Here is a 26968-nt window from a genome sequence, read left to right on the forward strand (position 1 = left end):
GCAACTAGCATAAGATGCAGTAATAAAAATACACAAGCACAGTAGAAACATACCCAGGTTTCAAAAAAGGTTATTTATGTATGCTACTACGGTGACCCGCATTTCCTTAGCCCCAAAATGGAAAACAAGCGACGTCCCAACCAAAGAAGAATGGCAACTTAAACTGATGGACTATGCTTGTGGATCTAATGTATAGAATAAGAGAACAGGAAGAACATTTGTTTAAAGAAGATTGGAAAATGTTTATTGAATATATGGGGGGAAATTGTGTACACTTGAAAACGCTGGCAGCATTAAGATAAATTCAACAGTGTAAATAAGTTTTGATGGAAGTATTAATGGAATACTGGTTTAGTTTATAAAAAATATGCAGGGATTTATGCTATGTAAAATGAACCACGGAAAGATAAGGAGGGAAGTCATTGATATTTTAAGGTTGTATAGATGAATATTTTAAATTGTGAAACAGAAAATTTGCCACCCAAATGTCAGTCAGTCAGTCACTCAGTCAGTAGGTCAGTCAGTCTACCCAAATGTCCGGAGAAAACAAAAGCGATTTGGTGCTAGGCTGGCCTCCCTGGGGAGAGCAGTCTATAGGTGGGAAGCTGCTACAGAAAAGAAAATGAGAAGGGCCTCACATGATGATCTCAGGGTCTAGGCAGATTTATATGGGAAAGAGAGAGCCTTCAGAATCGTATTTAATGATCAAAACTAACACTTTGAATTACACCTAGAAACAAATTGGTGGCCAGTGCAGTCAGGCCAGGACTGATGTGATTACCCTATTTTTCGCTTTATAAGACACACTTTTTTCCCTCCTAAAAAGTAAGGGGAAATGTGTGTGTGTCTTATGGAGCGAATGCAGGCTGCACAGCTATCCCAGAAGCCAGAACAGCGCTCCCTCTCGCTGTTCTAGCTTCTGGCTTAGCCGCATGAAGCCTCTTCAGGGCACGGGGAGCCTTCATCGTGCTGCCCTGAAGAGGCTTCGCATGGCTATACCAGAAGCCAGAACAGCGAGAGGGATCGCTGTGCAGCGCTGGCTTCTTGCTGTTCTGGCTTAGCCCCTCAGTCCCTTCCCCCACCTCCCGGAAAAGCCCCCAAGAGCCGCGCGGAGCTCTTGGGGGCTTTTCCCCGAGGAGGGAGAAGGGCAGCCCGTCAGTGAATATCCCTTTAAAGAATATTTTTTTCCTTGCATTCCCCCTCTAAAAACTAGGTGCGTCTTATGGTCAGGTGCGTCTTATGGAGCAAAAAATATGGTATGTTCATGCCTTCTTGTCCCAGATCTCAGTTCAATCAAATCTGCTTGCTGCATTCTGCACTAACCTACGCTGAAGTGACTCAATATAAGGCAGAATCCTATCTCTTTAATCCTCTTTCCAAACTGTTCCCAAGTTTAATGTATAACAGCATTTGCCAACATTATCCTCTCTTCCCCTCCGCCTTCTGTTTTTCCTTGTTGTTATCCATATATGTCAATGTTGTCTTTGTAACTCTGCAAGTAAAGTGTCATATACACTGATAATGTGATGATGATATTAGACCAGATAGTCCAATAGCATGAGCCAACATTTAACATGGTAACAAGACGAAGTGCAAGAGGCCCCTGGTAATTGCTTTGATGTTTCTTTTTCGGTTGTTCCCTGTTTCTGCAGTGGTTTTCTAGTGCCGCTGCCAACGATGACACCATCTATCCATTTCATTTCTGAAGGCGAAGCCTATTTGACCAGTCACAGCCCTCTGCATAAATTCCCTTTCTGTCCTCTTAAGCCAGGATAGGCATTTAATGCAGAGGTTAGAATAACAAGCTCCATTTCTCATGGCCTTAGCAAAGCAATCAATTGCCTCCTTTGCAATTATAAGCTATTCTATTTTTACAGCATTGCGTGTTGATGCCAGAGTTGATCATTGGGGTTTCTGATGCCCTGAAGGTTACTGACTCCAGGAATGCGAGCCATTTAATCGCCCTTTGCTTTTTCTCTCTCTTTCCATGCAACAAGGAATGAAGGGCAATGGTAGCCTTGGAAAGCTTATGCCAGAAGCCGTTAAAGTGATCAAACAGAGGCCAACGAGTTCAGACGCTAGAAGCAAATTCATGAATGGGAGGACAGCAGGCAAAATAGCTGAAATAGCAGAAGGCAACGCACTTTTGTCATTCTATTTTGCAAAGGGCCGTATTTCAAGACAGAGTTACATGTTCCCACTTCCCCGACCAATCAGAAGTTAGAGAGAGAGCACTACTAGACTGAACATCCTCATACCCTCTGACATTTTTCTGATGAAAATAGGGGTGTCCTATTCTATAACAACAAAAACTTTATTATTTATAACCCACCCATCTGACTGGGTTGTCCTAGCCACTCTGGGCAGCTTCCAACATATATAAAAACATAATAAAACAATAAAACATTAAAAAGCTTCCCTATACAGAGCTGCCTTAAGATGTCTTCTAAATGTTGCATAGTTACTTAAAGGTTGCATAGTTTCCTATGTGTGCGTCACATAACTCCATATCTTCCAACTTTTCTCTGATGAAAATTGTTGTTGTTTAGTCAGGCACTCCTGTCTTCCACTGCCTCCCGCAGTTTGGTCAGACTCATGTTTGTAGCTTCAAAGACACTATCCAACCATCTCGTCCTCTGTTGTCCCCTTCTCCTTGTGCCCTCCATCTTTCCCAACCTCAGGGTCTTTTCCAGGGAGTCTTCTCTTCTCATGAGGTGGCCAAAGTATTGGAGCCTCAGCTTCATGATCTGTCCTTCCAGTGAGCACTCAGGGCTGATGAAATAGGGATGTCCTAAGGAAAAGCAGGACATTCCAGGATCAAATCAGAAACCAGGAAGGCTTCTGTAAATCCGGGACTGTCCCTGGAAAATAGGAACACTTGGAAGGGTCTGCATCCTTTGGATAAAAGAGCACTGGAAACTTTGGACGTCTTTGCAGTATTTGCTTTATGTGTGCAGACAGAGTACCTCCCCCCAGCAAATAAATATCAGTTCCTGAGACTCACAGGTGGGAGCAGGGACCAATGCACTCATGTCCTGCTTTCAGGCTTCCCATAGGCTAGGGTTACCATATTTCAAAAAGTAAAAATCTAGTAGGGCTTTTACGTTTTTATTTAGACTCTGCACTCCGAGGCTATTCACCTCTGGCCAATTTGCAGCTCCCTTATCCACTTGCACTAGATTATTATTTTCATAAGCTGCCCTACATTAAAAAAAAAAGTTCAGAAACAAAAGGCATAGGGGAAATTGTGTTAAAAACATGCAACCAACAAGAGTTAAAAGCTGCAAAAATAAGGAATGTTTGGACAGAGGAAATAAATGAAATAAAAACAAGAACGGGTTATAGATTGCCATTAGATCCTCTAATTGAATTTATTTGGTTTTGTAAGGGACTCGGTTTTGTCTATAGATATGGAAATGCTACTGCACCTCCGGATCTCTGCGAAACTGGAATAAAATAAAAGTTGCAACCACTGAGGAATGGGTTGTGAAACTCATTGTGTTATATACATGGTCAAATTAACCAACATAATAAGAGTCAGAGAGGGCAGGAGGTAGGGGAGTTTGTTTAAAGAAAAGAAAAAGGAATGGAAGATGTTGAAGAATCAAAAACTTAAAAAAAGAGTGGGAACGATAGAGAGTCTGGTAGATCAGAATAAATATTTCGAAACATAATTTCCTGAAAGCTTCTCTTCGTGCCAGAAATATTTTTCAAGCACACATTTGAGTCCCGCTCTAGTTTTCTCTTGTGTGGGTAGCTCACGCATTGGTTCAGCCCAGGCTATTGTTTCAAATCTGCTTTTGACTTAGCAGAGCTGTCAGGGAGCCAGTCACTGTTTGCACAATGGAAAGTGTCAAAAGATTTTCCCTTGCTTCTAACTGACCACTAAGCTCTCAGAAAGTCACAATTTATAGATTCGTTTATTCTTTCTGCTGCAAACTGAAAGGCATTTCAAATGAAAAGTCAGATATAATCTTACTAAGTTCTTTTTGGGGGGGGGGGAATCTCAGAGGCCGAAACTAAACACATGCAACAGTGCCACAATGGGCTAGGTTTTAAGACTAAAGCCATTTCAGGAAAAGGAGAACAGAGTGTAGAGAAGTAGCAGTGTTTTTACTTGTGTTACATTGGAAGGAAAATGCAGTCTCTCCCAAAGCTTTGCTGACCGTCATCCCCGCCTGCTTTATAGGGTAACTTTGGGCAATGAAGCAGATATGGCCTACAGGCCATTTTAAATGAGTATGTCATGGCAGCAACTATGTCGAAGGCTGTTTCTGTGCCACCATTTTGTCTGTGTGATGTGACCCATGTGGAAACTGCTGTGGTATGGTGTTGCTTGCAATTTGTCCCTGTACAATCAAACCAGGATCATATAGGCCCTCTTTGATGGATTTCTTCTTCTTCTTCTTTGGCGATCACTCGTAGCCGAATAAGGTTGTCTTCCATAAACACAATTTTAACAGTGAATACGTAATGACTGTGGAGGCCAATTCCAGATCCACACATCCTTCCACAGTGGGGACATAGGTTTCCGGGAAGGAGTTGATCACGGCGAGGGTTTGCTAAGCGTGCCTTCCTCTTAGCACGTTTCTCCCTTGCGTCCTGAGTTCGAGCGTCTTCAAAGCCCATGACACCTTTAGCAAAGGCTGTTCTCCAATTGGAGCGCTGGCAGGCCAGTATTTCTCAGTTGTCGGTGTTTATACTACATTTTTAAAGATTAGCCTTGAGAAAGTCTTTGAACCTCTTTTGTTGACCACCAGCATTAGGCTTTCCATTTTTAAGTTCGGAATAGAGTAGTTGTTTTGGCAGACGGTCACCAGACATCCGCACAACATGACCAGTCCAACAAAGTTGATGTTGAAGAATCATTGCTTCAGCACTGGTGATCTTTGCTTCTTGGATTTTATAAGAACATAGGAACAGCTGGATCCGGTGAATGGCCCATCTTAGTCCAGCACTCAGTTCTTGTGGCGGCCAACCTGATACCTGTGGGAAACCAGTGAGCAGAACATGAGCACAAGACCACTCTCCCCTCCATTTTCTCAAAAACCATTCACCGATGGGTTTAGGACCCAGCCTTTTGTACCAGGCCACAACAGCACAGACATTTGAGAAGCCTGTAAAGAAATCCAGCATACCCCCTGACTTGGTGCCAAAATTAGCTTGTCTGCCGGGTTTGGATGAGCAAAGAAATTGACCTTTTTACAGATGGTGGAGCAGAAGCCATGTAGGAAGTCAGATGTGCTGACACGGTTGAGATGGCAGAGATGCCTGAAGTGTCTACGGTGTGAGCTGAAAATATGCCGCATGAGAGAGCCCCTGTTTGTAGACCTCCTGGAGAAGCCAGTTGCCCAGCTGACTACAGGATGAGTCTGTTCTTGCAGTGACAGCTGCAGGAAACTGTGATGCGGTACTTGACCACTGCTGACTTGGGTGTCATGTTCCCCCTCCCCCCTCCCCAGGGCACCACATGCAAAGGCAAAATGGATCTTTCCTTGCAGAGTCCGACCTCCTGGCAGTTTAAATTCGCGCAAGCGATGAAATGGCTGTTGCAAAACACGCTTTGGGAATCTGAATGAATTTCAAACCGAAGATCAGTCCAGCTCTGCTTCCAGTTTTCATTCAACCCAGGTGAGGAAACAGAAGTCCTAAACCAGCGCCTTGCTGCAGCAATCGGCAGGATATTCCCGGCTCCTCTTTTAATGTCTTTTCAACACTAAGGAAATACCTTTTGATTTCCCGAAGCCTTCTAAATAAGATTTTAGATTATGTTTTCCCCCTTCCTTGCTCTCTATTGTCTTTGATACGTTTTCAGTCGTATTTGGTGTTTTAATGCTCTGTTTTATTGTGCTGTGCTCTATTTTTAATTTGCTTTCTTCCCCTCCCCAAGTCTATATATAATATAAACAAACAAACAAACAAACAAACAAACAAACAAAAACAGTGCTTTGCGTGTAGAAAGGTCCCATGCTCAATCCTTGGTATCTCTAGGTGGAAAGATGTAATTTTAATTGCCTGTATAATCCTGATGGAATAGAAGAGTTTTCAGCTAGTGTTTAAAAGTTGAAACAGAAGGCACCTGCTGAATATCTAGTGGCAGAGTGTTCCACAGGACTGGGCCAATGACACTAGAGGCTCGGTTCCTTGTTGATGAGCCTCGCCTACTTTGGGAATGACCAGTGATGCTCCAGCAGATGGTCTCAGTTTTCAAGATGCGATATAAGAGTTCAGGTACCCTGAGGTACCCTGAGCCTAAGTTGTTCAGGGATTTGTAAATTAATATAATCAACTAGAACCTGGCTCAGGCAGCCAGTGCAGGTGTTTTAACAATGATGTCAGATGTCGTCAGTCAAACAACCCCATCAGCAGGGCTATTGGATGGGGGATGATATGAACTGCCGTCCAAAAACATCTAGAGGGCACTATGTTGGCAAGCTCTGCTACCAGGAATATTCTTAAAATAAAGAGGAATCTCAGAGGCCCATAAATATAGATTGTAGAAACTTACTCTGAGAGGAAGTGTCAATTCACACTATTTCCGAAGGACATAAATACAAAGACCTGGCAAGATGTGAATTCCAGAATAGAACAGAAGAAACACACACCCATAATACAAATATGACTACCAGTGTTGAACTAACTAACAAGCAAAAATATAGTAAAGGGTCAAATCCAGAACTTGGTGGAAAAATATATATCCTGAATTGCATTAATGGTAAAGGTACCCCTGCCCGTACGGGCCAGTCATGTCCGACTCTAGGGTTGTGCGCCCATCTCACTTAAGAGGCCGGGAGCCAGCGCTGTCCGAGGACACTTCTGGGTCACATGACCAGCGTGACGAAGCTGCTCTGGCGAGCCAGCACCAGCACAGCACACGGAAACGCCCACTATAAAGTGGTACCTATTTATCTACTTGCACTTTGAACTGCTAGGTGGGCAGGAGCTGGGACCGAAAGACGGGAGCTCACCCCGCCGCGGGGATTCGAACCGCCAACCATGCGATCGGCAAGTCCTAGAATTGCATTGCTTATGGTTAAATTCACACTTCTGGGAAGGTAGGGAAGGAATAACTGAGATGCCATTGAATTATACTTTGAAAAACCTTGGCTACTCTTATGCCAGAATCCTACACGTAAATATTTTCCCCAAAAAACTTTGAAGATGAAAACTAAATCAGAAATTAAAGGGCCAATATAAGTATTGGCAATTCCTAGAAATAATAAATCTAAAAATCTGCAATCCATAGGGCTACACCGTCAGTGGTGAGAGATTTATTAGCAAGTAGCTTTATGACATTTTTCAGATGAGTCACACATTCTTAGTAATATATTTCAAGAGTAACAGCAACCAGCTCCCTGAAATGGCCGTGGGTTCCATACCATTTCATTCATAGCAAAATAACGCAAGCTAGCTACCTAAAACAATTTTTAAAAAAATAAGCATTCTATAGTTATTATTTATAACTTCATCTGGAGCCTGTTAAATATATCGGTGAAAGCAAACATGGGGAACATATTGCTCAACAAGTGTGTTCCCCCACTATACCATTCATTACATTTTGCTGCCTGAGGCAAAGGACAAGATGGTAGCCTCTCTCCCAGGTACAGAAGCTGACTGCACTCTCAGTTAAGTCTTACTGGCCTTGGAATAGCATCCTTCGGTGCACCTGATGACAATCCAGTTTAGAGGGTGCATGACAGGCCTGTGGCATACACAACTTTGATCTCCAACAGAGGCCTGAGGGCTAAGGAGTCACAGCTGACGTTGCTGCTTCCCCAGCATCTGTTACCTGAGGCACTCTGCCTAATAGCAGGGCCGGCTAAGATGCCGTCAAACCTGCTTTACAGGTTAGATCTATATTTTCAGGCCCCACCATAGATTTGAAGCACTGTTATGTGGCTTATGTGTTGTGGCTTATCTCAAATAATCCTGGGCATTGTAATAATAATAATAATAATAATAATAATAATAATAATAATAATAATCCTTTACTATTTGTACTCTACCCATCTGACTGGGTTACCCCAGCCACTCTTGGCGACTTCAAACATATATAGTTTGTAAAGAGTGCTAAGAGTTGTTGGAAGACCCTGTTCTCCTCACAGCTCTACAATTCCCAGAGTTCCCTGGGAAGAGGCATTGATTGTTAAACCACTGTGAGAATTGTAACTCAATTGGAGTTCAAATAATATTAGCTAATACATTAAATATTACGTAAAGAAGCTTACAAATTTTACATTTGGTCACTATGTAATTCGCCTAATATAATTTTTTTTTGCAAAGCAGTTTCCTATACCATAGCACATTCCAGTATGTTAGCTACATTAATATTTGCATTTTAATGCATTTACCGCAGTAATTGCATTTTTGTACATATTAAGTGGCTTCAGACCTGCATTGCAAAAGTGTGAATTTCAAAGAATGGAAGGGTTACGGTTTGCTTATTATCTAGGTAGGTTCGCCTTTAGATGCAAAAGGGATTGATTTTCTCCCTCCTCTGTAATGGGACCGACCTCATTCAAAGTGCCTGTACCCAAACTGGGGTATGGACCAGTCTCTTTCTTTAGCTTAGATTCCACTGCAAAGCATCCTGTGCTTCATTGGCGCTGTGCAAATAATAATCACCAGCAAATAAATATTGGGCCCATGAGCCTTGACGGCTTGCCTTGACACGTCGTACTGTTCCAAACATGCTGGAATTTGGTCCTGTTAAGCTATGGGGCGGGGAGAGAGGGAAATTTATTTGAGACAGAGGGAGCTTCTTCTTTTTTCAAAGTTCAGGGATGGACGTCCTTGGACGTAATAGGATAAAAAAAGAGATGGGGGTGGAGGGGAGAAAAAGAAAACAAGAGGGAGAGGGATGTTGTTTCTGGACGCTTCATACTATAATAGCTGACAGCTGAGCCGGCAAGGTGGCTCCTAAACTGTAGCAGACAAGTCAGACAGTTTTAACAGGATCCCCGAGGAGCTCCTGAAGAAAGGAAAAGGTGAATTTTTAAATGTTGTCCCCCCACATTCCCCCCCCACTGGTTTTCTGCCAGAGAAGTTATGTAGTTCTTGGCTCAGGGCCAGCAGAACCGAGGAAGGCAGAAGAGAGAGGGAGGAGAGAGAGAGTGCATGCATATTACAAAGGTCACGCCAAAGGCAACATTTACATTTATACCTTTGTACCATTTCTTGGACTTCTCGGTGAGTAAATCCCACCGTCTGAAACAAATTAAATGGGGGTTGTTGTTTTTTGGTCCTCCCTCTCCTCCCAATTAGGGAGGCTTGTTCACAACTGCCAAGATGTGTGTATGTGCATATATGTACCGTATATGTTTATAAGGGCTGGTGTACACATTATATGTACTTCAGTGACCCTTCCTCCTGATAGGGTTTCCTATTCCCAAAGAAACTTGTAGCTGGAATGATGATCTCTCTTGCTCAGCTATTATGGTATGAAGTGCCCAGGTTCAGGGCCCACCTAGGTTCAGGAGATGGGCTCAGGCAGCAGAAGCCCAAGAGATGGTGTCCCTGTGTGCGCCTCGCCCAGTCACCCCTGCCTCTGCTAGAGAAAGGGCACTGGAATCAAGATCTCTCCAAAATCTCACGAGATATTGTGCGCTCCATGATATCTTGCCTGAATCCCCCACTGCTTTGTTGCTAAGGGAAGCTTCATTGGGGGTGGAGGCAGGGCAGAATGGCACCTTCAGGTTTCACCTCAGGTGCCGAAATGGTATGTGCCACCATTCGATCCCTGACATCTCCTTTTGTCTCTATTTCTCCTACCCTCCTCTTTTCCTCTCTTTTCCCTTTTCCTTTCTGCCCGCCTCTCTCTCCATCTTCTCTTTCTTCCACACTCTTTCCCCCCGCCCAGTGGTTTGCCAGAGGCAGGACAGATCACTTGCACCAGAGGCCTCAAGTGAACTGTTGATGTTCGAAACTCCTCCTCTCTCCCTTCTTGTGCTTCTTTATCTTTAATCCAGACTTGGCTCAGAGAGTCCCTCAAACAGAGGAATGTCCTCTGGAAGCCCTTCAGCCAGAGGATTGTCCTCTGTAAAGTAGGGCACATGGCCATCCTAGTCCCCACCCCTACTGGACCCCTTCTTTTCACATTCGAATAACTAAGCTGAGACACATATTTCTCCTTGGTTCCTTATGCACAGTTGCCAGCGCAAGTTAGGAAAAAAACAAAAACCCTTCTTTCATAAGAAAACAATGGAGGAGTTGGGCGAAAGACAACCATTTCACCACACTTTAAATCACTCTGGTGGTGTGTCGAAAAATGTGGGAGAAATTTCAGGGACTTATTTGCATTCCGTGGTTTCTAAAACTGGCCTGTCAGAGCTATGCTTCAATCCCCAACCGTTGGTATATCAAGATGGAAAATGAAGCTTTAGGGGTCAGTTAGCATGGAGCTAGCAAGAAGACACTTTCAGATACAGAACTATCCCCCGGCATCCCTTCACATTCAGGCCTGTCCCTGGTAATTTTGGCTTCATTCACCGGACAGGTGACTGAAGATTCCTATGATGTTTCAAGCCTTCCTTCCAAGCAAGTGGGAGATCAGCCTGGTTCTAGCAATTAACACACCCATAACATTCCTCATGTGAAAATGGAGACATATCTCACTCCCAGACATCTGACTCACCTCAACCCTCCATTTTTGTGCCCCCTACGTATTTCCTATCAATGCAGGGAAAGTCCATCACCCTTACACCAACAGGACCAAGCACACATGAACTCCACTGCCCTGAGAAAACCCATTAATCCCCATTTTATTTTATTCTTTGGTCGATGTACAAAAAGAAGAACACACACCAATAAATAAATTTGAGAAGGGGGCAAGATTAGATGCAGATGCACAAAGATCATAATTATTATTTAAACCGAGACTCCCTGGGCTCTGCTCCCTCTTTCTTCCCGTGGCCCTGCCTGCTCCTCAGACCTGACGCATCGCGTGGGGCTGGGCCATGGCAGCAGCAACCTCTCTTCCCCCTCGCCAGCTCTCCAGCAACCACTATGAGCTGCCCAAGGAGGAAGCCGGCAGCAGTGGCCATGGAGACGCCATAGAGAGGAAATGGGATGCTCCCTCGCCACCACCGTTTGGGGCAAGTGACTGTCCTCCTTCCCAAGCTCGGAAATAAGGGCATTCCAGGATCAAATGAGAAGCCAGGGTGGCTTTTGTCATTCTGGGACTATCCCTGGAAAATCGGGACACTTGGAGAGCATGAATCAATCAACAGCTGAGGGGGATTTTGTCTTTCTTCCCTGCCTGGGGAGAACTGTGCTACAACCGTTGGTCACTTGTGTTCTCAAGCCCCAGTCTAGGGCTGCTGGGAAGTGATGTCACACAGGCACAACCCATTTCACTAGGGTTTTACTTTTTATTTAAGGCAAACCCTCCTGGATAAGGCTATTGATGGTTGGACGTGGGTGGCGCTGTGGGTTAAACCACAGAGCCTAGGACTTGCCAATCAGAAGCTCGGCGGTTCGAATCCCCGCGATGGGGTGAGCTCCTGTTGCTCAGTCCTTGCTCCTGCCAACCTAGCAGTTCGAAAGCACGTCAAAGTGCAAGTAGATAAATAGGTACCGCTCCGTCGGGAAGGTAAACGGTGTTTCCGTGCACCGCTCTGGTTCGCCAGAAGTGGCTTAGTCATGCTGACCACATGACCTGGAAGCTGTACGCCAGCTCCCTTGGCCAATAAAGCGAGATGAGCACCACAACCCCAGAGTCGGCCACGACTGGACCTTATGGTCGGGGTCCCTTTACCTTTAATGGTTACCTTTAACCATTATAGGCCATGTTATTCCTCCACTGCATGAGAACCAATTAAGTGGACTTTTGAAGTATATAGGGATGGTCAGCAGAGAACACACAGCAGATCACATTCATCTCCATGTGCGCCCACTAATCTCATCAGACTAGTCCTCAGGAGATCAGTAGGAAGCATGGCCAGCGGACCCATAAGGCGAACTGAACTATGTGTTTATTGGACACGTTACATATTTCCAAAGTCAGGTTTTTTAAAAAATAAAGAACCAGCTCATTAAAGCACAAATGAACTCTTCCCAGTTGGGTTTCATTTCATCCTGGATGCTGTTTACATTTTCGTTTTATCTTATGATATTTGAACAGTGTGTTCAATCAAAGTGCTCTTGAACTAGGTTGAAAAACCTCTAGCCTGCCTGCCAAATTTCCTTCATTTTCGCAGAATGGGTGTTTATTTCAGCGAATAATCTTCCTATCCCCCTTTTTTTCAGTCCTGGAAAAAAATATTAGCTGTTCATCATCACAGTTCACATTATCATGGGTTATGGACAGTAAGTACTCCAGAACTTTTGGAAAAGTAAGCTCCTGTTTTGTTTTGTTTTACAAAAGCAACTAAAACCACTCCATATGTACCATAAATATTTATTTGGTGAACTGTCTCATTAACTTTGTGTTTCCGGTAAGGGAAGTACCCTCCATAGCCATTTGAAGCCAGAAAAAAAAAATGCTCAAGTTAACAATTTTGCAGTTGCTTTGCAAAGAGACCTACGTACTTTTATCAGTTCAAGGCTCACTTTCCATAGACTGTTATTTTGAGATCTCCTGAAAGCAAAGCTAGAATTTTATGAGGGAAATGATATAGCTCATTGGCAGAGCAGCTGCTTGGCTTGCAGAACGCCCCAGTTTCAGTCCCCAGCATCTCCTGTTAAAAAGGATCTGGTGATAGGATAATGGTCTGCCTAAGACTCTGGAAAGCTCCCCAGGTCAGTATACACAATATCCAATGTAAACAATATCTAGCAGGGGGAATGTGCTGTTTGGAGAGGCTCTTGAGGGGCTGGTAGGCCACAGGATGAGGGGTGAGGCCTCAACACCCCAACAAGGAACAGTCAGATTGTATTCAGTAGGGAAATAGAGCGCAATGTCACATCCTGTCCCTAATAAACAATGTGAACTGAGCATTCCCATACCCTCCAGCATTTCTCTGATGAAAATAGGATTGTCCTATTTGATAATAATAATAATAATAATAATAGTAATATTAATACAGTGGAACATTGGTTTTCAAGCATCTCAGAAGCCAAACGTTTTGGAATCCAAATGCCGAAAACCTGGAACTAATTGCTTCCATTTTCGAATGCGCCTCGGAAGTCGAACGGCTTCCGAGGCATGTTTTCTCATTTCCCCCATTGTAATTGCCGAGAGCCCTTTGCGCCTCGGTTGTCGGATGTTTGGGAAGTCAAATGTTCTTCTGGAATGGATTATGTTCGACAACCAAGGTCCCACTGTACTACTACTACTACTAATATTTAAACCCACCCATCTGAGTAGGTTGACTCAGACACTCTGGGTGGCTTCCAACATATAGAAAAACTTAACAAAACATTAAACGTGAAAATTTCCCCATGCAGGGCTGCCTTCAGATGTCTTCTAAAGGTTGTATAGGTACTTATCTCCTTGGCTCAGGGATCGCATAGCTCAATACCCTCCAACATTTCTCCAATAAAAATACAGTGGTACCTTGGGTTACAGACACTTCAGGTTACAGACGCTTCAGGTTACAGATTCCGCTAACCCAGAAATAGTACCTCGGGTTAAGAACTTTGCTTCAGTATGAGAACAGAATTCGTGCGGCAGTGGCATGGCAGGAGGCCCCATTAGCTAAAGTGGTGCTTCAGGTTAAGAACAGTTTCAGGTTAAGAACAGACCTCCAGAATGAATTAAGTTCTTAGCCCAAGGTACCACTGTAGGGACCTCTTAAGGAAAAGCAGGACATTTAAGGATCAAATCAGAAACCGTGATGACTTCTGTAAACCTGGTGCTGTCCCTGGAAAATAGGAACACTTGGAGGATCTGTATTCCAGTGGTGATGGTGTGAAGGAAGAGAGTGGCTGGGGTCTTTTGATACACTCATGGAAGTTTGGCTATGTTGCCTTATCAGGAAAATGGCAGCTACGCTATAGCATCCATGCTTGAGATTTTCTCCGTCTTGCTATGGTGCCGCTTCAACAATGACAAAAGGCTGCTTTTATGCACATATTTCTTGAGGAGGAGGGAAAAAACCAGTTTAAATATAAAAACCTATTAACATTCATAAATTGTTTGGGAGGGCGGGGGGGTGGGCTAGAGGATTTGTATCCCCCTGGGTGGGTACATAACTTTGACTCACTGCATTCATTAATTCATACTCATGCAAGCGATCCAGGAATTCTTAACAATAGCTCAGGACTCCAGATGACATATTTGGAGTAGAAATGTGTGTTTATTTACAACCAAGCTGCAATCCAGCCCTATCCTAAAGAAAGCAAAAGGGCCTGATTTGCCATCAATTACTGAGACACTTCCAAAGGCTGTTAATTTGAGTAGCTAAGTAAACAGAACTTGACACGCATTGTGCTGCTGTCTGAATTACTTCAACCTCTTGCTTATACACAAATGGATCACTGGAACTTGAGGAGCTGTACTGGGAGGGCAATCTTGATTTCATTGACTTGGGGCTTGTACACACAAATCAAACACACACACACATTCATGCTTTCCTGGTAATAAGATATTTTCCAGATCCCATCCCTTGTTTTCTAGTCTTTCAGTTCCCTACATTAGTGGAAACGTTATATTTTCCCAATCCTCCTCTCCCTATGTAGGAGGGGAAGGACTCTGTCCTAGCTGGAGATCTGGAGATGAAGCAGGAGGGCAGGGTGTATCACAATGGTAGGACCAGGGTTTGTAGCTCTAGGGCTAGATCCCACTGAGCCTCTTGGGCTTGCTGATCAGAAGATCGGTGCTTCGAATCCCCGCAACGGGGTGAGCTCCCGTTGCTCTGTCCCAGCTCCTGCCAACCTAGCAGTTCGAAAGCACGCCAGAGCAAGTAGATAAATAGGTACCATTGCAGCGGGAAGGTGAACGGCGTTTCCGTGTGCTCTGGTTTCTGTCACGGTGTTCTGTTGCACCAGAAACAGTTTAGTCCTGCTGGCCACATGACCTGGAAAGCTGTCTGTGGACAAACGCCAGCTCCCTTGACCTGAAAGCGAGATGAGTGCCGCAACCCCATAGTCGCCTTTGAATGCACTTAACCATCCAGGGGTCCTTTACCTTTATCTTTTATCTTCAGTAAGCCCCTTTTCTGAGTGGGTTCCCCTCCTCTTTGCCACTGTTGCCACGGGCCTAATCCCCACTATGTGGCAAAATGTAATGACCATTCCCTGTTTTCCCTAATCCACCATCCAGTACGTGGCAAGTTTTCTTTGGACTGAGTCTTTGAATGTTAACTTATATGCCTCACTGATCCTCATATTCATTTATTGATACCATTTCTTACTTGCCCTTCAGCACGAGGGGCCCCTATAGACATCCCTTTTCATTGCATGATTATTCATGATGACTTGCACTCACAATGCTATCAGGGTGGTCACACACAATCCTGCTTTCACTACTCTTCATGCCTGCGAAAGTTTTGGAGTTGGTCACATTGCTTCATTTTTAAGCAGCACATATCCCATTAATGCTGAAATCCTGCAACTCTTTCTACCACAAATGCCGTGGTTCATTTTCGTCTCGCTTTTGTTGTGCTATAGCCTTTCTATAGACAGCAATAATGAGTTAGCATTAGGGAAGCACTGCAGAACAAACAAAAACGGAATTAACCCACCACTCTGTTTGAGATATTTCATCCCCCCCAAATAAACTCTGTATGTACACTGTACATGCTCTGTCAAGGATATGTTGCAGTCTGGAAGGTCCTAGGGTGGGTTGCAACACCAAAATATACAATTATAAAAACAAATAAAATCATTACAATGCTAAAATACACAAAACTGTTCCAAATGGAACAGAACAGTACAAATTCAGCAAAAGGGCTGAAAAGAGGGTGTTGTGGCTGACCAATCGTACCCACCCACAACACAGGGTGTCGGTTTCCAGGTCTCACTGCAATACATGCCCTCTTTAAGGGAGGACCCGATATATAGTAATGTCTAAGTTCACACCTGAAAATTTATACATTCAACCTTTCTGCATTCCAGCCAGGTCAGACATTTATTATAATTCTGTTTTGGTGCACAGGGGTTTTAGTCATTGGAAAAAAAGCACACATACAAGCAAGTACTTAATTAGACAGTCCTTGCTGGCAAAAAATAAAATAAAAAAATACAGTGTAGATACAGAGTTTGTTATTTTGCTAAAACTGTAGAATTGAGGGCCAAACTAGATGTGAAATGGGAGATTCATTATTGGACCCCCTGACATTTTTCGGGTGAAATATATCAAATATCTAAAGGGCTGTCACCTGGCAGATAGAGCAAGCTTGTTTTCTCCTGTTCTGGAGGGCAGGGCTCAAACCACCGGCTTCAAGCTACAAGAAAGAAGATTCTGACTAAACATCAGGAAGAACTTTCTAATGGGAAGAGCCGTCTGACAGTGGAATGGGCTCTCTTCAAAGGTTGTGGACCCTCCTTCCTTGGAGGTTTTTTAAGCAGAGGATGAGTGGCCATCTGTGGTTGTTGTTGTTGTTTGGAAGGGACTTGAGACTATCTAAATGGTAGATTTTTAATTTTAGATTTAAAAAATAATAATGGGAAGAATGCACTACAGCTTTGGCAGAAAGAATCATAGAATCATAGAGTTGGAAGAGACCACAAGGGCCATCGAGTCCAACCCCCTGCCAAGCAGGAAACACCATCAGAGCACTCCTGACATATGGTTGTCAAGACTCTGCTTAAAGACCTCCAAAGAAGGAGACTCCACCACGCTCCTTGGCAGCAAATTCCACTGTCGAACAGCTCTTACTGTCAGGAAGTTCTTCCTAATGTTTAGGTGGAATCTTCTTTCTTGTAGTTTGGATCAATAGCTCCATGTCCGCTTCTCTGGAGCAGCAGAAAACAACCTTTCTCCCTCCTCTATGTGACATCCTTTTATATATTTGAACATGGCTATCATATCACCCCTTAACCTCCTCTTCTCCAGGCTAAACATGCCCAGCTCCCTTAGCCGTTCCTCATAAGGCATCGTTTCCTCATAAGGCATCGTTTCCATCGTTTCCATTTGACCAAAATGGTCAAAGGCCTGGAATATTTCAGTTCTTATTCAAACCAGTTTGGGGAAGCTGGTCACACAGAAGAGTGTGTTCCCTGGGTTCTCTCTCTCTCTCTCGGCCCCCCCATCATTTTGTCTTAGAATTATTTACCTTGAGGTTTGGTTTCTGATAAATTGGTTAGAAAATTTGAAGGCTTGTTTTATGATGCTCCAAACGAACACACACACACACACGGAAGAGTGCCTGCCTTTACTTCTGTTATCTCGGCAGTTAATCCAGCTGTCAGGACATTTTCCAAGTTATGAAAATGTTGCAAGCTGCAAGCCTTCAAGTACAGCTTGGAAGCACGGCGTGTACCTCCAGTTTTACGATTGTGGGGATATTTTGGGGAGGATCTTTCCTCCCACACTTGCCAGCTGAGGCCAGAGTCTCCTTTCCCCTTTGGAGCAGAGGAGCCTGGCTCTTTGAGATCTGCTGGATGCTTGCCTAAGAAACAACGGCAGCGATACGGTTGCAGGACTTGGATTTAGGAATCTCGCCCGCCCTTGGCCTCCTGCCTCTCCACTGTGCTATTGTGCATGTCTTGACGGAGGGCCACTTTGTGGTGAGAATGTGAAGAATGTGCTAATATGTAGCCTCCAATACAACCAAGCAGCAAAATTAAGCCAAGAGCAGGAGATGCTGCCTTGAAAACTGAACCAGACTCATCTGGACCCTCTTAAGTCCAGTACTATCTACTCCAGGCTCCCCCAACCTAGTACAGTGGTAGCTCGGGTTAAGAACTTAATTCGTTCTGGAGGTCTGTTCTTAACCTGAAACTGTTCTTAACCTGAAGCACCACTTTAGCTAATGGGGCCTCCTGTTGCCACCGGGCCGCCAGAGCACAATTTCTGTTCTCATCCTGAAGCAAAGTTCTTAACCCGAGGCACTATTTCTGGATTAGCGGTGTCTGTAACCTGAAGCGTTTGTAACCCGAAGTACCACTGTACCTTCAACTGTTTCAGACAACAACTTTGGTCATAGAATCATAGAGTTGGAAGAGACCACAAGGGCCATCGAGTCCAACCCCCTGCCAAGCAGGAAACACCATCAGAGCACTCCTGACATATGGTTGTCAAGCCTCTGCTTAAAGACCTCCATTCTGTGGTCAGTGCCCCTCACACAGAATGCCATTCACTTTTCGTTTTCTGAACACAAAATTTCTCCGCCTACTTGTGCCAGAAACAATTTGATGGAGAATGAAAGTGTATGGATGGGTGTGGTGGTGGAAGAGACCCTCCTCCTGCGTGATGGACTTTAGCAAAAACAGCAGGTGTCTTATGCAGACGAGCTCCTCCCAAGAGAGCCTGGTGCTGCCATTTCACCCTTTTTTACCCTGTTTTCACCCTGTTTTAGATAGCTCTTTTTGGACCAGCTCACATAGCTGAACCTCATAACATTGGGTTACAATTTATTTCCCAGAATTACATTTTGCTCTCAGATCGCAGCTGGAATGTCCCCAGTTACCAATCAGATTTTGACAACCTACTTTGAAGTACATATACTAAGTTCCCCTAAATCATGTCAGGCTTTTTAGCTATGTATCTTTTCTAGCTGCAACATCTCTCAAGCAAGGAGGCTTTCTCCAGTCAGATCTGCTACTTCAGCAATGTGGAAGCAGTGTGCCCTCCAGTTATTGCTGGACTGCAGTGCCCATCATCCCTGACCTGTGACCATGCTGGTTCGGGCTGATGGGAATGAGAGTACTTTTTTAAAAAGGAAAGAAATGATCTAGATTTGCTCGCTTTCCTTTCCACTCCCCATTCCTTTCCCCCTTTTACATTCTTGCTTATTTGATAGTGGACCTTTTAGGAACATGGTAAGCATCACGCCCTTAGCTCAGTAGGTAGAGCATGAGATTCTTGAGAGGGTTGTGGGTTCAAGCCCCACATTGGGCAAAAGATTCCTGCATTGCAGGGGGCTGGACTAGATGACCCTCGTGGTCCCTTCCAACTCTATGATTAATGTTAACAGTACACTGTTATTGCAATAAAAATGCAGTAGTCAAAACTTTTACCACTGCTTTTTAAGCCGGCTGAAGTCTTCAAAGGCAGCCCCACATAGGACACATTGTAGTAGTCCAATTTAGCAGCAAATAAATGCTTGTGTGACCTGTAAGTTCATTGAATGTTGCATGAATAAGTACTTCATAGTGTTTGTCCAGAACCTAATTGGGGACAGGGTGGGAGAGAGAGAGAGAGAGAGAGAGAGAGAGAGAATGATTTTTTCTTTCTAAAACTTATGATAGCTCAAAATTTCTTACTTAGAGTGTTTTGAAATAGTTAATCTTTTCCCTCCATTTTCTCAAACTTTCTTTTTCTTTTTCTACAACTGCTTCTTGTCACCTTTGAATGGTTGGCGACACCCCATAATTTACCTCCAGGAATGCAGACATGAAGGAAGACGATGGGATGAAATATGGTGTCAAGTTTGTATCTGCTCACATTTCACACACTAAAGAGACAAGCCCCTTTGGCTAGTTGCCATGGAGAATTCTCTTATGGAAGTAAGTAACTCAGAGCACAGAGAGAGAGAAAGAGAGAGAGCCCCCCAAACAAACTCAGATTCATGCTGCCCTAGCTGCAGAATATCATTAGCTCTCAAAGGATATAGTATGCCATGTTGCGTGAAAAGAATTTTATTATGGGGTGCGACCACCTCTGGAAAATTAGCTGAGCAAAACCTTTATGTTCAACTTTGAACATTGTTTCCTGTGTGCAATTTGAGGAATGTGCATTTAAATATTATTCGAGTCTTGATTAGCAGAGGTGATGGGACCACTAAGGGTGGCCAGCAGCACTCGAGATAAGTAGCAGATTCACCAAAACTCCCTTCGTGGATCCCTTGGCTGCCAGTTGGTTTCTGGGCCGAATATAAGGCCCAAACCATCCTAAATATCTTCACAGAAGCTTGCAGAGAAAGGGAACAGAGACATTTCTCTCTCTCTTCCATGACAGCAAAACTTGGGGTCATCCAATGAAACTGTAAAAGTAAAAGCTATGGTTTTCCCAGTAGTGATGTATGGAAGTGAGAGCTGGACCATAAAGAAGGCTGATCGCCAAAGGATTGATGCTTTTGAATTATGGTGCTGGAGGAGACTCTTGAGAGTCCCATGGACTGCAAGAAGATCAAACGCATCCATTCTGAAGGAAATCAGCCCTGAGCGCTCACTGGAAGGACAGATCGTGAAGCTGAGGCTCCATTACTTTGGCCACCTCACGAGAAGAGAAGACTGCCTGGAAAAGACCCTGATGTTGGGAAAGATGGAGGGCACAAGGAGAAGGGGACAACAGAGGACGAGATGGTTGGATAGTGTTCTCGAAGCTACCAGCATGAGTTTGACCAAACTGCGGGAGGCAGTCGCAGACAGAAGTGCCCGGCGTGCTCTGGTCCATGGGGTCACAAAGAGTCGGACACGACTAAACAACAGCAACAACAATGAAGTTGAATGTTTGAAGATTCAAGAGTGACAAAGGGAAGTGCTTCATACAATGCTCCCACAAGAAGTAGTGAGGGCTACCAACTTGGACAATCTGAAAAGGGATTTAGGCAAATCCATGGACAATAAGACTTTTAATGGCTAGACAATGGTGGACTCCAGTTCCCATCAGACCCAGCTAGTATGGCCAATAGTCAAGGATGACTGACATTGTAGTCAACACCACTCAGGTTCCTCATACCTGATGTTGAGCAGTGTAAGTCTCCCTTGCTGTCAGGGTCTATTATTTTGTTTTCTCACACAGAGAACACTTAAGCTCAAACAGAATGAAATAAAATGAGATTTAATGGGATATTGCTGGGTTGAGGCATGCATTAACCCCCCTCCCTGTTAAGAACACTTGCTTATAATGTTGTCACCAGTCAGGCCTACTCAAGAAGTCCAAACTTGTACAAATAAACAAGTGCCTTTTTATTTTTTACAAATGCATCTGTCCCAAATCTGACTCAATGGCACATGCAGGCTTCCAATTCATTTCTCCCCCTTATAGTTCTTTATGGCTGACTGAACTTCAGATTTTTCATATATAGACCACAGATTTCAGCATGATTAAAAGGGGCATTAAATCAAAACACTGAGCCCAGCATTTCTGAGTCTTGAAGTTATTCTGTATGCGCAATTAAACATTATAGCCAAGTGAGAGCCTTGTCTTAATTTTCCTATTTTATTAGGCAACATCGTGTGTTTTCGATGCCCAATTTAGATCTGCTCGAAAACACCACAGAACTTCCTTTCTTAGATTCAAACTTTGGTATGCTGTCCCCCTCTTTTTCTTCCAGAAGTTTTGATTAGAACCATATGGTCTATGGATGTGTGTGTGAGAGGGGAGGGATTCAGATTTTGAGGATCACAGCACTCTTTGCTTGCAGCAAATGTGGCAATATGCTTTGCATTAGTGCTCTCTACAGGGTGGGTTTCTGAACCGTAGAAGTATTTCTTATGGAATATCTGGGTGTGCTTGCATTAAGTGCTGCGTCAGTCTCATAAAAATGAGCATTGAAAACTGGAGAGATGCCTGTATTTTGGAACGGTTCCATTTCTGAAGACCCAAATTCTCTCTTCAGCTTTCATAAACGCAATGTTGCCAAAAGTCTGCATAGTTATAGCTCCAGTTCTGTAGTAAAGGTTGGCTCCGTCTCGTAGGAAGCGCTCCAGCAGTAATGGCGCTCATGCACTCTGGCACATGGACTGAGGTCATCAATTCAGGAGGAGCCAGAGGGATGAGTTTTCCAAGAGAGTCTTTCACGAGGCAGATTGACGGCACTCCCCCCTCCCCCAACCTTTTTTCTGCCTTTGCAGAGCACAAGCCCAGGAGATAACTAGCACAAAGAACATTGAGAAAACACTTCTGGCAGCAACAAGGGTTTGTTCCGTGTCAAACACAGCAGCCCTCCCTGAAACATAAGAATGTGAAACGAAACAGTGGAAGTGTAATCCCCACTACGAAAGTTCACTAGGGCCTAAACCAGGGTTTCCTAAAGTTGGGTCTCCCACTGTTTTTGGTTTACAACTCCCATCATCCCTAGCTAGCAGGACCAGTCATCAGGTGTCCCATAACAGCTGAAGATCCAGGTTTGGGAAACCCTGGCCTAAAATACAGACCAGGGAAAAGAGTCGGTGGAAGAAGATTGGAAGAAATTTAAAGACTATTTACAGAAATATTGTAAAATTAATGAATGTTAGAATGATGTTGGACAGAAATTAAGTGGTTTCCAGCTGTAATGCTTAAGAGAATATGAAAAAAAGGTTTAGAAATAAGTAAAGATTAATGGTGAGGATTTCCAATCTGAATTGGAATACAAAAAAGGGAGGTATGAGGAGGTCTGGGAAATAAGTTAAAGGAAAATAAGTAATGGAAATTCTATGTGTTTTTAATTATTTTTATTTTTGTATTTTTGTTATTTTTTCTTTTTATTTTTCATTGTATTATTATTGAAAATATTAATAAATATTCTATAAAAAAATAAAAAAATAATTTATTATTGGTTCTACTTACCAAGGACTCCTAAACTTGCATGGGTGCCAAAATGAATAAAACATTGGGAGGAGGGCAGGAAAGCCTGCCTCACACAATCCATCGTATGACATAGCACACACCATTTGAATGGCAATGCCCATTAACCTTGGGGGGGGGCAGCCCCCTCAAATATTTTATTGCGGGGATGAAGGGACCTTGGACCCTAGGAGCTGGCTCCAGTGCATGGGGCTGGGGGGTTGGGAGGAAGAAGGTGCAGCCATTTTCTCAGATTGCAAGACAGGGAGAGAGATGGGACTACAGTCATACCTTGGGTTCTGAACGTGATTTGTGCGGGAGGCATGTTTGCAACCCACAGTGCTGCGTCTGTGCATGCGTGTGACGCTATTCAGCACTTCTGTGCATGCTCAAAGCTCGATTTAGTGTTTCTGTGTATGCGCGAGCATCGAAACCCGGAAATAACCCATTCTGGTACTTCCGGGTTCGGCACAGTCTGTAACCTGAAAACATGCAACCCGCAGCATTCACAACCCAAGGTATGACCGTTTAGAGCACTTCCATCAGTATCAGCAAATTTTGACTCCTCTGCCAATTTTTCCAGTCCATGGCAAGATATCCGTATGTAATCTCTTGAGTTTGCTTTTTCCCCCAGACTCCTGCCCTGTCTCTTTTCTCTTTGTGTTGTGCCTCTTAGACTGTGAGGCTTAGGGTAGGTAGTCTTCTCACTGATATCTGAAAACCACTCTCAGAGCCTTTATTGGCAGAAGAACAAGGGTAAAAATGATACTGGTGGTGATAAAGGTAATAAGTTGCAAATAGGGATGGGTGACTGTCAATTTCAGTTTCTCTCAGTTTCAGTGTTTTCCACATTTGCACATCAATGTCTGATTTTCCTTTTTAAAACGTCCTTGGGGAAATTCATCCTAGCGAATTTCACCCAATATGCACATATAGGTATAAAATTTAACATTATGGTTACTACACCCCCCAAGAATGTACCCCCTAATATTTATATTTTCCTTAATATATTATTATTAACATTTTTATACACACGGGAACCACACTACAAAATTCAAACCAGTGAGAATGCTAGGTTATGACTGCATTTCCTCTCATGTATTGTTCAGGGAAGTGAGAATTAGGTTAGGTTCGCCTTTAGATGCAAGATGAATTGAATTTCTTCTCCATCCCTAGTGGTGACTCAATAGGACACACCACATGGCTAGTGAGTTGCACTGGGTGCATTGCATCACGCATTGCGCAGGCCTGTTTATAATCGGCCTATACAATCTCCTTGCTAGCAAGCTCTGCTAAAAAGCCCAGAAACAGATGTAACAAACTCCTACCTGCTTCCCCACTGCAAAATTGCTCCTCTGCTCTGCTCCATCCTGCCTTTAGGCAATTTATCATCTTACTCTGACTTAATAAAAATTCTTCTTGCCTTTCCAGAAACTTTTCACCATTTTGCAATAGTTTTAGGAGGCCTTCCTCTCTCTCTCCCCCCACCCCCAACCCGGTGAAGTTCTGTAGCCTTCGAAGCCACCCTCTGTCTCTGCCTTCCCCTCTCTTCCATACTTTCTAATCCAATTTAGTCAGCTAGTTAGTCCAAATCCCTCGGAGGCCTACAGTTTGTTCATTCTCCCACAGTGCTGAAGTTTCCCTCCAGCCCAGCTGGCCGGAGTTTTTAGAAATAACAATATCTTGGGGGAAGGAGCTCAAGATTGAATGGGGCCTTTTGTCCAGATCTCTATGAAGCCAGATTAATTATGCATTGCAGAACACAGATTTAAAGCACTGAATTAGATCCCCGTTGCAATGAAAAGGGAGAGAGGGAGAGAGAGAACATGCCTGAAACTGAAAGCAGATTTACAATGACCAAGTAGCTGGAGAATTTCTCACAATGGCAACCGAACGCTAAGTTGCACGAAGCACTCAGGAGCAGTTATACTTTGCTTTTACAAAGATGATTCTTTGACATCTCCCACACCCCATCATTCCTATGGGTGGCTTCTTGTTTTGTTTGCTGGTTTATTTATTTGAGGCCCTTCCAGCCCATTCTTCATTTAAATTTGATCTCAGAGCAGGGTACAATATAAAATACGCAAACCATAAAACGTAATAAGACCACATTGTATATAAAACAAGCATAACTTTAAAACAACAACAGATCAGCAGGTCCAGAAATAACAAATTAGCCCAAGGCCCAAGTGGACAAATGTGGCTTTAACTGGCACCGAAAACCCATCAGGGCCAAATGGTAGTTTAGTTTCATTTCATTTAATTTCACTTTTTAATTTGTATACCGCCTTTCTATATTGCTATACACAAGGCAGTTTAGAAGCTGAAGAAACAACAAAATAGAGGTCACAAAGATCACACTCCCAATAACAAACCAAACAACAGTCTGATCCAATACAAAAAGGTCACAATAAAAACATAATTTTAAAATAAACAACTTATAACAAATGAATCAACATTTAATAATCCGTTAGAATGTAATAGTAAAGAGCAAAATTAAATATCAGCAAATAATAATTAAACAGTTTACACTTAACAATTACAATACGGAATTACAAAACTATAATCAATAAACATTGATTAAAAATGGGACGCGGGTGGCGCTGTGGGTTAAACCACAGAGCCTAGGACTTGCCGATCAGAAGGTCGGTGGTTCGAATCCCTGCGACGGGGTGAGCTCCTGTTGCTCGGTCCCTGCTCCTGCCAACCTAGCCAACCTAGCAGTTCGAAACCACATCAAAGTGCAAGTAGATAAATAGTTACCGCTCCAGCGGGAAGGTAAACGGCATTTCTGTGCGCTGCTCTGGTTCACCAGAAGTGGCTTACTCATGCTGGCCACATGACCCGGAAGCTGTATGCCGGCTCCCTCAGCCAATAAAGCAAGATGAGTGCCACAACCCCAGAGTTGGCCACGACTGGACCTAATGGTCAGGGATCCTTTTACCTTTACCTTTAATCAATAAAAATAATGGCAAGTCACAATGCATAAAATACCATGAAACATACAAAATCATGCAAAAGCATGAAATTAAGAAACAAGGACACACAACTTAATCTATCTATCTATCTATCTATCTATCTATCTATCTATCTATCTATCATCTATCTATCATCTATCTATCATCATCTATCTATCATCTATCTATCTATCTATCTATCTATCTATCTATCTATCTATCTATCTATCTATCTATCTATCTATCTATCTATCATCTATCTATCTATATCATCTATCTATATCATCTATCTATCTATCATCTATCTATCTATCTATCTATCTATCTATCTATCTATCTATCTATCATCTATCTATCTATCATCTATCTATCTATCTATCATCTATCTATCTATCATCTATCTATCTATCATCTATCGATCATCTATCTATCTATCTATCTATCTATCTATCTATCTATCTATCTATCTATCATCTATCTATCATCTGTCTATCTATCTATCTATCTATCTATCTATCTATCTATCTATCTATCATCTATCTATCTATCTATCTATCTATCTATCATCTATCTATCTATCTATCTATCTATCTATCTATCTATCTATCTATCTCTATCATCTATCATCTATCTATCATCTATCTATATCTATCTATCTATCTATCTATCTATCTATCTATCTATCTATCATCTATCTATCTATCTATCTATCTATCAATCATTTATCTATCTATCTCTCTCTCTCTCTCCCCCCCCAGCTTCTTCTGCTGTTCTCTAAGTCATGGTCTGGGAAAGGCTCCTAGGGCTGGAAGGCAGGGCAAGGCAGGTGGAAAAAGCCATTGCCTGATGGCCCACACAAAGTCTTTCTCCCTTCACAATTCTGGTAGTTCATAGTGTTTTTCAGGTGACTAAGATGGAAATCACTATACATGTTTTCCTGGGGGTTATGTTCCATAGAACGCAACGGCTCCTACTTCTGAGTAGAAAGTTCCCATGGAAGTACTTGAACGAATGAGACAGTACAGATTTTCTTTGGCCAATTCTTAGAAGGAATAAATTTATTTTTTAATGCTTCAGAGGTGCAATTAACAATTGGATCGACACCACTAGTGATGGCAGAATCAAGTCCAACACTTGCTTCTCCTCTGCCCTACCCCTTTGGGTAATTTCCTGTTCAAAAGTATTTTACAGATGAAAACTGGTACACTCTCATCAATTTGTAATAGTCGTAGTCTCATGTCAAGAGCTTCTAAAGTCCTGAAGAATGGCAAGCCACACTAACAAAATGGGAAACAATAAGGGCAGTGATCAACCAGGGACAGGTATCTTTCAAGGATAATGAGCTTGTAACGCTATACAATTGAAAAGTTCTATATACTAATACTGATTAAATGGAATGTTGAGAGACTGAAACCCAGCCATTCCTTTCATGTGTTAATTAAACTTTTTTGGGGGTGGGTGGAATGGCACAGGT

The 26968-nt window shown here is 43.1% G+C and overlaps 2 long non-coding RNA genes across 2 annotated transcripts; one reads left to right on the top strand and one right to left on the bottom strand.

The window, feature by feature from the left end:
• Positions 1-5192: 5192 nt before the first annotated feature.
• Positions 5193-19884, top strand: LOC309366044. The gene is made up of 3 exons (XR_014166436.1): positions 5193-5631; positions 12247-12306; positions 19429-19884. It is a non-coding gene; the product is annotated as an uncharacterized lncRNA (long non-coding RNA).
• Positions 19885-19894: 10 nt separating this feature from the next.
• Positions 19895-24067, bottom strand: LOC309366102. The gene is made up of 3 exons (XR_014166505.1): positions 23866-24067; positions 20471-21938; positions 19895-20007 (listed from the first exon to the last, which is right to left on the bottom strand). It is a non-coding gene; the product is annotated as an uncharacterized lncRNA (long non-coding RNA).
• Between the last annotated feature and the right edge of the window lie 2901 nt (positions 24068-26968).

The sequence above is a fragment of the Podarcis melisellensis genome (assembly GCF_964234715.1).
Source record: "Podarcis melisellensis genome assembly, chromosome: 3".
Classification (NCBI taxonomy): Eukaryota; Metazoa; Chordata; class Lepidosauria; order Squamata; family Lacertidae; genus Podarcis; species Podarcis melisellensis.